At 47.4% G+C, this 15657-nt stretch overlaps 1 protein-coding gene across 3 annotated transcripts in view; it reads left to right on the plus strand.

The window, feature by feature from the left end:
• The window catches only part of DYRK1A (dual specificity tyrosine phosphorylation regulated kinase 1A), a 172690-nt gene that overhangs the window by 129882 nt on the left and 27151 nt on the right, over positions 1 to 15657 (plus strand). The window lies entirely within an intron of this gene.

The raw sequence follows: 15657 nt of genomic DNA on the forward strand, positions 1-15657 counted from the left end.
AATATATTTTATTTTCTGCAAGGAATAATGTTTTTAATTTATATTGCCATAAATCACTGTAGACTGCACTTTTTCCCCCAACATAGTTACATGTAATATTTTGCCAAAGGAGTTGCTTAGCAAAAGTAGTGTAGTCAAGATTCAACTTTTATTCATTTTTCTATTTTATTCATACCTGAAAAGTAAAGGTACTAATATAAATTATAGGAAAATACAGAATAACACAGTTGGAAGAGACCTTGGAGGTCTTCTAGTCCAACCCCCTGCTTAGGCAGGAAACCCTATACTACTTCAGACAAATGGTTATCCAATACGTTCATTATATTTGCTCCGTTTTAAAAGAGCATAAAAGATTTGAGAACAAAATACCGTATATACTCGAATATAAGCCGATCCGAGTATAAGCCGAGGTCCCCAATTTTACCCCAAAAACTGGGGTAAACTGGGGACTCGAGTATAAGCCGAGGGTGGGAAATGAGGCACCTACCAGTTGGGGAAACCCTCCCTCCCTCAGCTGAGAAGGCTGGCGGCTCCCCCGCCCCGCCCTCTCACTGCACCGGCAGGGCTTCCCCGCGCCGTCCGGTAAAATGTGAAAAAAAGAAAAAAAAACAAAACTCGAGTATAAGCCGTATATACTCGAGTATAAGCCGAGGGGCTTAAAAAAAAAAAAAAAACTCGAGTATAAGCCGTATAGACCCGAGTATAAGCCGAGGGGACGTTTTTCAGCACAAAAAACGTGCTGAAAAACTCGGCTTATACTCGAGTATATACGGTAAGTAGACTTGGAGTCCATCAACTGGCAACTGGTGTTATCTTAAATATTTCTGTTGGGGTTCTATAGAACACTTAGGATCACATCACAATTTTATGTTTGCATAGTTTTGTTCTTAATTATCTTCACACTAAGTTGAACTTCTTAATTCCTTTCTGTTAGATAGTAAATCTAAATTAGATACAGGTACTTCTCAATTTACATCCATTTGTTTAGTGACAACTTGAAGTTACAACAGCACTGAAAAAGGTGACTTACAGTTGTTTTTCACATGATCATTGCAGTGTCCCTGGGGTCACGTGGTCAAAATTTGGATGCTGGACAACTGGCATGTATTTATGATGGTTGCAGTGTCCCAGGGTCATGTTTTTTGCAACCTTCTGACAAGCAAAGTCAATGGGGTGGGAATCATTGATTCACATGTGTGGATTTGCTTACTGTATTGTTCAAACAATTTATCAACTTCTCTAATATCTTCATGTCTAATGTTATTACTTGCTTATCACTCAGCAAATGAACATCTGTTAAACCAATTGGCACTGCTCATCAGCAATGTTGTCTTATGTTTTAAATAAATTGTATCACTGCAATATTACTGTGAAGAAACTACTACTGAAAACAACAGACTCTTGCTGAATTCTTTAGTTTAAAGTTTCTGAGTGAGCAGCTGTGAACATTTATAAATGTGTCTTAATTCAATAGAAGAGGTTGATCAGAAGGAATATGATTAAAATAGTTTTTTTAATACTATAGCCCCATCTGGTGGTCAGACGGAAATCCATTCACAGATCATATTTCCTGTTCTGGGAAATTAAAAGTACTAAGTTTGATACAGTTCACTCTCTGATCATTTAATATAAAAATTTAAAGGAAATTTTAGTGTAATATATTTGCAAATGTTGTAGTAGAACAACATTTAGGTTTATGGAATTATGAAATTATATTCATAATTCAAGTAAAAAGTAAAATTCAGTCTTTTTATCACAAGTATATAAGGTCTGTAAAGAACTCATTGTTTATCACCTATAGTAGCTTTCTAGGCGTTTCTTCTGCTTCATTTCCCTTAGTTCTGTCAAGCACAGGAAATCAAGTCCAGACAGTTCAAAATGAATATAAAAGTTTATTGCAAACTTAGGCTCTCCACAAGAATCTGAACTACTAACAGTCAAAGCAAATTGGTGATAGATAACAGTCAATGGAATTCAAGGTGGCTTGGACTCTTGTGGGTGTGAAGGAATTTGAGATTGATAATGCATTTCATCTTTCCCTCAGGCTTAGTCTGGTCATCTCCTGCATCTACCACTTTGCTCCCCCCTTCCATGGGTTCTTCTGTAGTCCTTTCCTCCACAAAGTCTTGAGTGCTCATGGGAACGGGGCAAGGAGGGAAGGAAAGCAGTCTCAAAGGAACCTGCCTCCCCCTCAGTTGAAGTAGCTGGCAAGCCAGGTAGTGGTTGCTGCAACATAAAAACATTGTTCCCTCCCCTTCCCTGCCTGGAAGTTGAAGGCCATATGTGGAAGGCCCATTGTAGCAAGCATCCTGCTTCCCCCTGGTGCAATTCAGAGTGGCTGGTTAACCTCTTCCTCAACAGGTTCCTCAGGTGAAACTGAATGGAGAGCTGGAGCTTGGTCCACCATGGCTTGTCAGGGAAGTGATGGTTAAACTGACAAACCAGGGGCATTTTCCCAGGAGCAATCTGCAACAGGGGAGCCTTTCCAATGATTTAAATACAAATGGCTTTACCTCTTTTCCTAGAGTCCTAGTACACAGGTGTCAAACTCACAGCATCATGTTGCCGTCATATGATGTTTTGTGACATTTTTCCCATTCACGGAGCTGAATAGTGGGTGTGGCCTGCATGGGACTCATCTGGCCCGCAGGCCACAAGTTTTACACCCCTGGTCTAGTATTTCTTCCACTTTATATTCTGGTTCTCCTTCCATTATGACTGGTGGTGGTGTAGAGCACTGGGATTGTATTGCGCTTGGGGGAACATCGTTGGAGAGTAAGGATAGATGGAATACTGGATACACCTTCGTTGATGGAGGTAATTGGAGATGGAAGGCAATAGGGTTGATTTGTTGGAGTAATTTAGCATCTAGCTTCTTGGAAGATCTTGAAGTTGCTAAGAACTTGGTAGAGAGCCAAACCTTGTCTCCTGTAGCTATAGATGGACCATCCTGGTGATGGGCATCCACTGCCTTATTGTAAGCCTGTTCTGCTTGCTCAAGCTGCTTCTTCAAAAGGTCTTGGGCAGCAAATTGCTCCTGTAAGAAGTCAACTGCCTCTGGAACAGATGAGTCCAGTGCAGGATGGTCAGCCAACACTTTAGAGGGTGTGTCATTCATGGTTTGAAATGGTGTCATTGAGGTTGATGGGTACAGCAAATAGTTGTAAGAAAATTCTGCAAGTGACAATAACGATGGCCAGTTCTCTTGGTTGTAGATGCAGTAGCACCTAAAATACTGTTGGGAGAATTGGTTCATTTCTTTAGCTTCTCCATTCATGCTAGGGTGATGAGCTGAGGAGAGATTGATCATGATATTTAGAAGCTGGAAAAGTGCTTTTCCAAAATCTAGATTGGAATTGTATGCCTCTGTCTGAAATCAGTGCTGAGACCATGCTGTGGTAGTAAAAGATGTGGCCTAGAAAAAGTTGGGTTGTGTCTTTGGCATTGGGCAATCCCTTGTAGGGTATGAAATGAGCTATCTTGGTGAAAAGATCTGTCACCACCAGAATGGTAGTGAAGCCTTGGACAGCAGGTAAATCAATGATGAAATCTAAAGAGACTATGCCATGGGTGGGGTGGTTTGATAGCGGCTGCAAGGGTTTGACCTCCCTGCATGTGTGGCAAGAAGCCACCTATTTCTTGATGTCTGCTGTCATCCTAGGCCACCAAAAGTCTCTTTAAGGTTCTATGCAGAGTTTTGAACACACACCTGCGCCCTGCTGTTTGATTGTCATGGCAAAAATGCAGAACCTCTTTCCTGCACAGGGGTGGGGTGGGGGGGAGGAACTACTATTCTGTCCTTATGTTTCAGGACTCCTCCCTCCATCACAAACAAGGTTACAATATTTGCTAGGGTTTCCTTGAGGTCATCTATCCTGTCCATGCGATGTAGTCTAGTTGTTGCTTAGTCTTTATCCTGATGATTGCCATAAATCCTGGTAGAGTTGGTAGCTACCAACCTCTCAGTGGCTGATGGTGGCTGTCGATATTGGAAATTAGAAGGTTGTAGAATTGTTCCTGGTGTTGGAGTCTGTTAAACAAGAGAATATTCTCATTTGCAAGAAGCGCATCTGACATGAAGTTCCTGGAGCCTGGGACATATTTAATGTAAAAATCAAAATGTGAGAAGAATTGACTCCATTTGATTTGTCTGGATGAAAGCGGTTTTGTTTGTTGCAGGGTGTGTAGATTATTGTAGTCCATAGGAAAGTGTGCACTTTCTAGGACAGGGATACCCACCCCCCTGTCTGTGGACCAGCACCAGTCCATGGCATGCCAGCAACCAGGCTGCACAAACAAGCAAAGCCCCATCCATGGGATGTAGGCAGCACACAAAACCATGCCCTTTCCAGTCTGAAGAAAAACCTCTCTCCACGGAACCAGTCCCTGGTGCCCAAAAGGCTGGTGGCCACTCTTCTAGGAAGTGTCTCCAGTGTTGGACTGCAGATTTAACAGCAAGGAGTTCCTTATTAAAATGTCATAATTCCATTTTGGGGCAGATAGTGATCTAGAAAAGAAAGTACAAGGGGGATGGCTGTTTTTTCTCTCTCTCTTCTGTAAAAGAACAGCTCCAATGGCCGTATCTGAAGTTTTTATTTTGAACAACAAATCTCAGATGTGTCTGGGTGCTAAAGGAGGGGCTGGCATGCAAAAAAACTGCTTTAACTCTTCAAATGCTGTTTAGTGTGTAGACATCCAAGAAAATTTAACTCCTTTCTTTGTCAGTTGGGTCTGGGACTTGGCTTTATGATCAAAACTTTGTGTAGAAGTTAGCAAAGCCCAGGAAACATTGGATCTTTGGCTGTGCAGGGGCTTTCCAGTCTATGACAGCTTGGACCTTCTGAGGGGTCCATCTGTATACCTTTTGTGGAAATATAGTAGCCCAAGAAGTCTTGTTGTTCCAGATCAAAGGTACATTTTTCTGACTTGGCAAAAGTTGGTTATCAGTCTAGGAAAACTGTGCGCACATAATCTGATTGCTGAGCTTCATTCTCAGAATAGACCAAAAATATTGTCCAGATAGAGCACCACATCTGAAAGGACTGGGTTTATAAATCAGGAAAATATGGCCCCCATGTTAACACACCCAAACATGACCTCTGTATATTCAAAATATATAATAAAATGGGGGGAAAGTTAGTTGATTAAAGGAAAGGAAATAACTTTCCCAAAATATAGTCATTGAGTTAATAGCAATTGGGACTAGGATTTCTGTTACTAAGCAATGTGGTCATAAAATGTGAAATCACATGTCCGCATTACTTAGCAGTAGCAATCCTGGTTGCCATTGTAACCCCAGACCTCTGAGGGGTGTTAAGCAAAAAAGCAAGGAGTATGGTTGTTTGTGCTAGGGGTGGAGGGGCAAGTTGCTACAGAAGTAATGTGGGTATTGTGGATGGGAGTTATGGAACATGGGCAGGTTGGCAAGGGCTGCCCTATGGAATACAAGTGGGTTGGCAGAGCCTGTCTTACAAAGCACAGGCAGGGGTGCTATGATCATGTGCTACGGAGCATTGGGTACAACCATTCATTTAGTGAATGTTCAAAGTTATGACAGCACTGAGAGAAGTGATTGACAATTGGGCATCGCATTTACGATCACTGCAGCATCTCCATGGTCACATGATCAAAATTTGGATACTTGGCATCTGGCATATATTCACAATAGCTACAGTGTCCTGGGGTCATATAATTGTCAATTGCAACCTTCCCAGATGGTTTCTAACAAGCAAAATCAATGAAGAAAGCTAGATTTGCTTAACAACTGCATGATTTACTTTACAACTACAGTGGTTCATTTAATAACCATGGCAAAAAAGGTGCTTAGCAAGGGAATTCTGATTCCTGACATAGTTAAAGTCAACAATTACCTGTATATTGAAAACACATGGCTTCAGCGGTTCCTAAAAGCATTTCTTGGCTTAAGAAGGGACAACACCACCTGCCATTTTAGTAATGGGCTGCCTATTTGTATAGTTTACCTATAATTAGATTGTTTTTAAATCACATGTTCTGAGCCCAGGAACTGCCTGTATAAAAGTCTGTGGCAATTATTAATCATCCAGGTCATGGTTGTCCCAAAAGTGCTTTTTCCAAAAAGCAACTGGACTTTCTTGGTTTTTTTTCTCTTTGAAAACATTTTGCTTCTCCATAAAGGTGGTAACAGCAGTCAGGAATGGGTTAACTTTGTCTGATCTGATAGGACAGAGTCTGCAAGCTGTTAAACTCTTCTTCTTGCTTCCCAGCTTTCAGACTCGGTCTGATTAGGCAGACACGTTTTTCTGAGCTGTCCTAGTCTGACTGCTTTTTCCTTCCAGTATTGGGTTTTTTTTCCTGATCCTGGCTGGCTCCCAGTTCTCTGGTTGAGCCTGCCTCTTCCCAGCATGAAGGGCGATCCAGCTTGAAACCACTGAAGGCTGCTAAGCAGCAGAAACATTGTGGAGGGCTCCCAGCCTTGCTGGTTGAGCCTCTCCCTTGCCAGAGTGAAAAGCGATCTGACCCAACCCCGCTGAGGGCCCCAGTCGGCGTGAGCATTGCAGAGGGCACCAGGGTTTCTGGTAGGTCCCGCTCGGCTCCTAGTGTGAATGGCATTACAACTGAAGGTCACTTTGTGGCGAAGCTTCTGCCGCTGGCAGAGCATCAGAGCGGCGCTCCCGGGCCTTGCCCGATCGCTGAGCCCTTGCTGCTGGGGGATAGGAGGTTTCTACCCAAGGACCACAGAAGACATGTGGTTGGCGATTGCACTCACGAGCGAGCCTCCGTGGCTCTAGCCAGCCAGATGGGACGGGCTTGCCTTGATCCAGCGACGCAGGACTTCAGATTGAGCTGGTAAGACTGTCCTTGCTAGAAGTGGCCACGTGCATCTCAGGCAGGGCCAACGGCCATGTGGACAGGCCATTTTGGCCAGAAACTCCCCACTGCCCCGGCTGGGGCAAGGGAGGGGGCTGGGCAGGGTAGTTACCCCATAGCGACAGCCCATTTGTCTTCAGGCCAGCTATTCCGGCCTTAGGCCCACTGCAGCAGGGTTTCAACTTCTGCCACATGTGCATTAAAGACCTATGCCCAGGCTTCTATTGCCTTTCAAAATGGCTGCTGCCCCATCCAACAAAGCTGCAAACGGGCCTTACAGGCTTTGGCTGCTGATAGCCATAGCTCCCAGGAGGTGACTCGGCCCTCGGGATCAAGGGTCTGCAAACGGGAAAAGACAGCCCACCACTTCCTACACCGGAGGTTTTGCCTGTACCTCCACTGCAATTGACCACTGCAGTGTGGTCTCCCAATGGGGAAGAGAACCAAGCCCCTTTGCTGCCAGCAACAGTGAAATGCTTCTTTGGGCCTATTCCAGAGCCAGGTATCACTGAGTCCAATTGGGAATTACCTGGAAGGCATAGGGGATCTTCAGCCCTGGCCACCATCTTCAGCCCTGGCACAGGCCTTAGGCCCACTGAGCAGAAGGATCCTCAGATCCCAGCTAGCATGGCAGCCTTTATTTCCGATGCTATCCAGCACGGCATAGCAATGTGTCTGCAGCAGCGGGCCCAATCATGGGTCTCTGACTACCCCAGATCCCAAGAATATCACTGGGACCCCCAGCTGCTAGGTGATACTGGTTCTTCCCAGGATCTTGATTATTCCTCAACCTCTCCCAGCCAGGATTCTCTGGTTGGAGAAGACATACTGTGGGACCCGGATTTGTCAGATGACGACCAGCTTCCTGACCAGCCATCCTTTGTGGGGCTTTTTCGGCCCCAACTTTTTAGGTCCTTGCTCCACAAGGCCAAGACCACTACCCAGCTGGGTATGATCCAGCCAAACCCAGACCCCTCAGTGGGTGGGGTTGACCCTTCAATCCCTCCATTTTCGGAACCGGCCATTGAGGCAGAGGAGGTTCCTGTCCCTAGGCTATTTACTGATGTCATGCAAAGACAGTGGTCTGCACCAATATTCAGGCCCAACCCTAATAATCTCGACAGGTGCCTCTACAACCGGGTGCAGATTTTGCCAATATGTTACAGGTCCCCACTGTGGAAGCCCTGTCCACTCCTCCAGTCCTAACAGGACCCCTGGAGGAAATACTCCGCTCTAAAGACAAAAAGGCGCAGCAATCACTGGTTAAACCTCTCCAGTCCACAGCCGGGGCTATTAAGGCTTCCACAGCTGCTTTATTTTTTAACTGAGCATCATTGCTCTGGCTTAAACAGTTGCAGGACCGATTGCCCCCTACTGACACTAGATCACAACAGGTCTTGAATAAGATTGTGGCTGCCTTAGAATTCTCGGCGAATGCTACCTTAAATGGCTCCAAATTCCCCACCAAATCCATCGGCTCCACAATTTCTTCCTGCCGATCACTCTGGATCAGTCATTGGCAAGCTGATGCCCAAAACAAATGGCGGCTGGCCTCAGCCCCATATTCCAATGGCAGACTGTCCGGTGAGTCCCTGGACCCCCTTCTGGTGGAAAACAAGTGACAAATGGAAGGTCCTACCAAGCATGTCCCGTAGATCAGAGGCTAGACTGCACCCTTATTTTCGTCCCTTTCAGGGTTCAGATAGTGGATTCATGGCACAAAGATCGCAGAGTGTCTTTTCCCCCAGACAGGGTAGGCCCCAGGACAGAAAGGGTAGTCAGGGTCATAGGGGACCTCCTAAAAGGCCCTTTCAGGGGGGAGGGGCCATCTCTTTCGACGTTCCCACTGACTGCACATCCAATCCTCCCATTAGCGGCTGTCTGGTGCTATTCGCCAGCCAGTGGGAGGCCACCACCACGAACACTTGGGTCAGGGAGACGGTCAAGTTGGGCATCTCCCTGGAATTCCTCCCCACCCCTCCGAGCCTCTTTGTCTGTTGCCCTCTTTCGAAGGACAGAATGAAAAGGCTTCTGATGGAATCGGCCATAAAACATCTTCTAGACATTCAGGCCATACAACCGGTTCCATGGGAACAGCATGGACAGAGGTTTTATTCCCGCATGTTCGTGATCTAAAAATCCTGGGAGGGGGATGGAAGGCAATTCTTGATCTCAAGTCTTTGATCCGCTGCATAATTTACCAGCAGTTCAAGATGCAGTCTCTCCAGACCATCTTGGAAAGCATCAGGGAGAGTGACTTCCTCACATCGGTGGACCTGACGGAGGCGTATCTCCATGTCCCCATCCTTCCAGCCCACAGGAAATTCCTATGTTTCTGTCACACGGGGCAACATTATCAGTATTGTGCCCTGCCGTTTGGTCTCTCTTCCGCCCCAAGAGTATTTAGCAAACGTATGGCTGCCATAACGGGCCATCTCCGGACACTGCCAATAAGGATTCAGTTTTACTTAGACGACCTCCTTATCTAGTCCAGTTCGGAAACTGTGGCAAGGAGGGACCTGAATACCACTCTTCAGGTTTTGCGAGACCATGGCGTCTCCATCAACAGTCCCAAGAGCTATCTGATTCCTACAAATCGCATACAACATTTAGGGGTGATCATCGATATGGCTGAGGGCAGAGTGTACCTTTCCCAGGAGCGTCTTTCCAGCTTGAGGGACCTGGTACAGAAGGTCAGAACGGGGAGTCCTGTCTCTCTGCTTCTGCTCTCCCAGCTCCTGGGAAAGATGGTTTCGTGCATCAGCATTGGGCCCTGAGCACCCCTCCACTGTAGGGCTCTGCAGTGGTTTCTTCTCCTGTATCAATGGACATATCATAGCACTTCGTCGCACAGGGTCCAGCTTTCCGCAGAGGTCCTCTGTTCTCTTACGTGGTGGACCTCTCAGGCTATCACCAGGGGCCAAGAGTTCAGGGAACCGCATCGCCTTGTCCTGACAACAGACACCAGTGTTTACTGTTGGGGAGCCCACCTCGAATTGCAGATGGCCCAGGGCCAGTGGACTCAGGAGGACCTGAGCCACAACATGGCCTCTGGTGGCTTAACAGACTAATGCAGTCTGTTATTAACAGCAGCTGCTTGCAATTACTGCAGGTTCAAGTCCCACCAGTCCCAAGGTTGACTCAGCCTTCCATTCTTTATAAGGTAGGTAAAATGAGGACCCAGATTGTTGGGGGCAATAAGTTGACTTTGTATATAATATACAAATGGATGAAGACTATTGCTTGACATAGTGTAAGCCGCCCTGAGTCTTCGGAGAAGGGCGGGATATAAATGCAAATAAAAAAAAAACATCAATTGGTTGGAGCTCCGGGCAGATCAGCTGGCCCTCAGAGTTTTTCAGGACACAATTGAGGATCGAGGCATTTTGATTCTGACAATATGGCTGCCAAGGCCCACATCAACCACATCAGAGAGACCCACTCTTGGCACCTCATGCAGGAAGCTGAACAATTGGGCCTCTTGGCAGAGATGCATCTGCGGTCCATACGGGCAGCACACATCTCAGGGATGGCAAACATGCAGGTGAACTAGCTCAGCTGAGCTTCAATCGACCATGCAGAGTGGCGCCTGCACCCAGTCCTGTTCTGGGAGCTGACAGACCACTTCGGCAACCCGATGGTTGACGTGTTTGCCACCCAGGCCAATCACCAGACAATGAGGTTCTTTGCCAGATTCCCAGTGCCGGGAGCAGAGGGAGTGGACGCTTTGTACAGTCCGTGGCCTCCCGGCCTGCTTTATGCCTTTCCCTCTCTCCCTCTGATTTCCAAAGTCATCAGGAAGCCTGGAGGAGGGGGCAGAGCTTCTGCTGCTGGCCCCGAATTGGACGTGGTTTGCGGACCTGGTGGCCCTCTTGGTGGCTCAGCCCTGGCGGCTCCATCCAGACAGGATATCCCTCAGCCAGGGGGCATTGGTCCACCCCAGACCCTCAGTGGCTCCAACTGACCACCTCATGTTTGAGCAGAGCCTGCTAAGAGGGAGCAACCTGTCCTCCAGGATCATCGACATTATTCAGGCCTTGCGCCGAGCATCCACCAACCGCATCTACAATGCCACTTGGCGGGCTTTCAGCAGCTGGTACCCTCAGAAGGACCTGGTCCTCACCGAGGCTTCCTCGGTGCACATCTTGGAATTCCTGCAAGACGGCCTCAAGAAGGAATTGCCGCCAAACAGTCTTCGGAGACAGGTAGCAGCTCTTTCTTCCATTTCGTTGTGTGGGTCCAAGAGTTCCCTTTCACAGCTCCCTCTGATTTGGCAATTCCTCAAGGGGCCACTTACTTCCAACCCCCCGTGGTCCACTGTTACTCCACGTGGGATCTCACAAAGGTGTTAACCGCCCTTACCTGAGGCCCCTTCAAACCCCTGATAGAGGTAGGCTACGATTCCTCTCATACAGAGTCGCATTTCTGGTTGCCCTTTCGATCAGGAAAGACCTTTGCTTCTTCCATTCCAACAGGGTCATCTTACGTTTGGGCCCTACATTCATCCCTAAGGTTAACATGGCATTCCATAGGTCTCAGGAATTGGTTCTGCCCAACTTCTGCCCCAGGCCTTCGCACCACCTAAAACATACGTGGCATACCTTAGATGTCCGGAGAGCGCTCCGTGTATGTCTCTCTCTCTCTCTCTCTCTCTCTCTCTCTCTCTCTCTCTCTCTCTATCTATCTATCTATCTATCTATCTATCTATCTATCTATCTATCTATCTATGAGGACCTCTGGAGGACGGAATCTCTTTTTGTGTCCTTTTAGCCGGCTTGCCTTAGTCACCGGGTTACATCCTCCATGCTGGGGCGCTGGATTTGAGCAGCTATTGCTAAGGCCTATGAGGTGCAGACTTGCCCGCCCCTAGGCGCGTCACTGCCCACTTGACCAGGAGCATGGCCACTTTGGCCGCATGGCCTACACAAGTATCCTTGAAGGAGGTGTGTTGGGCCACCACCTGGTCATCCCTGTCGCCATTTATCCTCCATTATAAATTGGATGTTTATGCGGAAGTGGATGTTTATGCGGACGTTCATACAGGTTTGGGGATGCCGGGCCAATCGGATCCCTCCCATTAGGACAAACTGCTTTGGTATGTCCCATTCCTGACTGCTGGTCCCACCTTTATGGAGAATAGGTGTTGGCCTTACCTGAATGCCCGTTCGCGAAAATTAGGGACCAGCAGTCAGCCCCACCCAGGTACCTCCCGGTCCCGACCTCTGGGGAGGGGATTACCTTGTTGTTAACAGCTCAGCATGTCGGGTGCTGCATCATCCTTATCCAAAAGCTGGGAAGCAAGAGGAAGAGGAGGAGCTTAACAGCTTGCAGACTCAGTCCTATCGGGTCAGACAGAGTTAACCCATTCTTGACTGCTGGTCCCTACTTTTCGCGAACGGGCGTTCAGGTAAGGCCAACACCCATTTTCATCTGAGAAGCTTCTTCAGTTCTTACTCCAGTGCTGTTCCCTACCAGTCAGAATTGTTAGAACTGAAGAAACTTCTCGGATGAGACGAGAAATGTTTCCAAAGAGGGGAAAAAAGCCAAAGAAAGTCTTTTTGGAAGAAGGAGCTTTTGGAAGCCTGTATAAAACTTATATTGCAGTACTCAACCTTAAGGGAATATTTGTTGTGATCCATAACATGTTCATTAGAAACAAAGCAACTAGAGGTATGTAGCCCTGATCAGAGTATATGTGTGAACTGAATACCATCATAAATGAGAGCACTCCTACAAAAGCTGAACACCAAAGTTTTTCATTGAATAAATATCAATTTTCTCATCGACAGTTTCCGAGATGAACTAGAACATAAAAAGTGAAGTACTACTTTAATAAATATATTTTATCTTTTATGGGGACAGTGAAGGATAGAAAGAGATGCTTAAGAATTATGGGGACCACAGGAAAACAAACTAAATGAATTCTTTGTATCTGTTCTGAACAGATACAAAGTGAGTGATAGTGGCTTTCTCACTATCAAAAAGATCTCATAAATCTCCAAGAGATTCATACTTTAAAAAAAAATCTTTTTACTAATAATCTTGATTAAGGAATAACAGCTAACTGATCAGATTTATGAATAAGATTAAACTGTTTAAGATGATAAAAACTAAAATTCTAGAATGTTCTCTTTAAACTTTAATCAACCAAATGGCAAATACGTTCAGTTTAATTTAGTGGTATACATTGGAACCAACAACCTAATTTCTTGTTTACACTGATGGATTCCGAGTCATCTACAACTAATCAGGACCCAGCTTTTGTAATCAGTGTGTAGTCTAGTTCAGTGATGGCTAACCTTTTTGCCATCGCGTGCCAGGAGGGACTGGAAATTGGCAAACGGGCTCTTTTCGGCCTCCAGAGGACCTGGGGGGGGGGCATTTTGCCATCCCCAGACTCTGGGGACCGCAAAATACGGGCCTTCCCCACCATCCCACAAGGCCCTCTGGAGGCAGGAAACAGCATAGCATCCCACAATCACACGATTGCCATTTGCAACTTTCCCGGTCGGCTTCCAACAAAGTCAGTGGGAAAGGCAGCAAGAAGTCATGTAATGCCTTGTTTAATGAGCACAACTGGAATTACTGAAACTACCATGGTTTTTATTTTATTTTTTATTTATTTATTTATAATTACATTTCTATACCGCACCATCTCCCGGAGGACTCAGGGCGGTTTACAGCCAATTATTAAAATACCCACACCAATACAATATAAGTATAATAAATAACAATATTTAAAAAAACAATTAAGAACAAATATTTACTGGCCGAATCACTAAAATGGTCAAAGACCGATTAAAACCCCTTAAAAATTTCGCTAAAATATGTCTTAGGCTAGTCTTGCTCGGTGAAATAGTAAAGTCTTCAGTTTGAAGGCCCGGAGGTCGGGGAGTTGGCGTAATCCCGGAGGTAGCTCGTTCCATAGGGCTGGTGCCACCACAGAGAAGGCCCTCCCCCTGGGGGCCGCCAACCTACATTGTTTGGTCGATGGCACCCTGAGGAGGCCCGCTTTGTGGGAGCGCACAGGTCGTTGGGAGGGAATCGGTGGCAGAAGGTGGTCTCGCAAATACCCCGGTCCTAAGCCATGGAGAGCTTTAAAGGTGGTAACCAGCACCTTGAATTGCACCCGGAAGGCTACCGGCAGCCAGTGCAGGCCGCGCAGGATGGGTGTTATACGGGAGCAACGCGGTGCCCCCTCTATCACCCGCGCGGCCGCATTCTGGACTAGCTGGAGCCTCCTGGTGCTCTTCAAGGGGAGCCCCATGTAGACAGCATTGCAATAGTCCAGGCGGGAAGTGACGAGGGCATGAGTGACCGTGCGTAAGGAGTCCCGATCAAGGAAGGGACGCAACTGGCGAATCAGGTGAACCTGATAAAATGCTCCCCTGGCGACGGCCGTCAAGTGTTCTTCTAAAGACAGCCGATCGTCCAGGAGAACGCCTAAGTTGTGCACTCTTCCCCTGGGGGTCAGTACTTCCCCCCCAACAGTCAGCGATGGCGTAAGCTGACTGTACCGGGATGCTGGAACCCACAGCCACTTAGTCTTGGAGGGGTTGAGCTGGAGCCTGTTCCTCCCCATCCAGACCCGCACGGCCACAAGACACCGGCCCATCACCTTGACGGCTTCGTTGGGGTGGTTCGGGGTGGAAATGTACAGCTGCGTATCATCAGCGTACAGATGATAATCCACCCCGAAACCACGGATAACCTCGCCCAGTGGCTTCATGTACTCTGAGTCCTTCGGGAGATAGGGCGGTATATAAATATGATTAATAAATAAAAGATTAATAAATAAATGTAGATGTTGAACAGGAGAGGTGAGAGAACAGACCCCTGAGGCACCCCACAAGTGAGGCGCCTCGGGGTCGATCTCTGCCCCCCTGCCAACACCGTCTGCGAACGGTCAGAGAGATAGGAGGAGAACCACCGATAAACGGTGCCTCCCACCCCCAGTCCCTCCAACCGCCGCAGCAGGATACCATGGTCGATGGTATCAAAAGCCGCCGAGAGATCTAACAGGACCAGGACAGAGGAACATCCCCTGTCCCGAGCCCTCCAGAGGTCATCCACCAACGCGACAAAAAGCCGTCTCAATGCTGTACCCGGGTTTGAAACTGGATTGGAATGGGTCCAGATAGACAGTTTCCTCCAGGTATTGAGGAAGCTGATATGCCACCACACTCTCAACAACCTTCGCCAAGAAGCGAAGGTTGGAGACTGGACGGTAGTTTGCTAATACAGCTGGGTCCAGGGAGGGCTTCTTGAGGAGGGGCCTCACCACCGCCTCTTTCAAGGCGGCGGGGAAAATGCCCCCCAACAAGGAAGCGTTGGTAACTCCCAGGAGCCAGCCTCGTGTAACCTCCCATGTGGCCAGTACCATCCAGGAGGGACACGGGTCCAATAAACATGTGGTGAGATTCAGCCTACCCAACAACCTGTCCATGTCGTCGGGAGTCACAGGATCGAACTCAGCCCAGATAGTACTCTCAAGACTCGTCCCCGCCAACCCACTCGGATCTATCCAATCAGTGTCCAGTCCGTCCCGAATCCGAGCGATTTTATCAGACAGATATTGTACAAAATCCTCAGCACGCCCCTGTAAGGGGTCCTCCCGAGCCTCCTGCAGAAGCAGGGAGCGGGTCACCCTAAACAGGGTGGCTGGGCGATTATCTGCTGATGCGATGAGAGCAGAGAAATAATTATGTTTCGCCGCTCTGATCGCCACTAGGTAGGTCTGAATATGTGACCTCGTTAGTGTTCGGTCGGGTTTGGAGCGACCAGACCTCCAAGCACTCTCTAGGCGTC

Source organism: Ahaetulla prasina, chromosome 5 (genome assembly GCF_028640845.1).
Source record: "Ahaetulla prasina isolate Xishuangbanna chromosome 5, ASM2864084v1, whole genome shotgun sequence".
NCBI classification, from domain to species: Eukaryota; Metazoa; Chordata; class Lepidosauria; order Squamata; family Colubridae; genus Ahaetulla; species Ahaetulla prasina.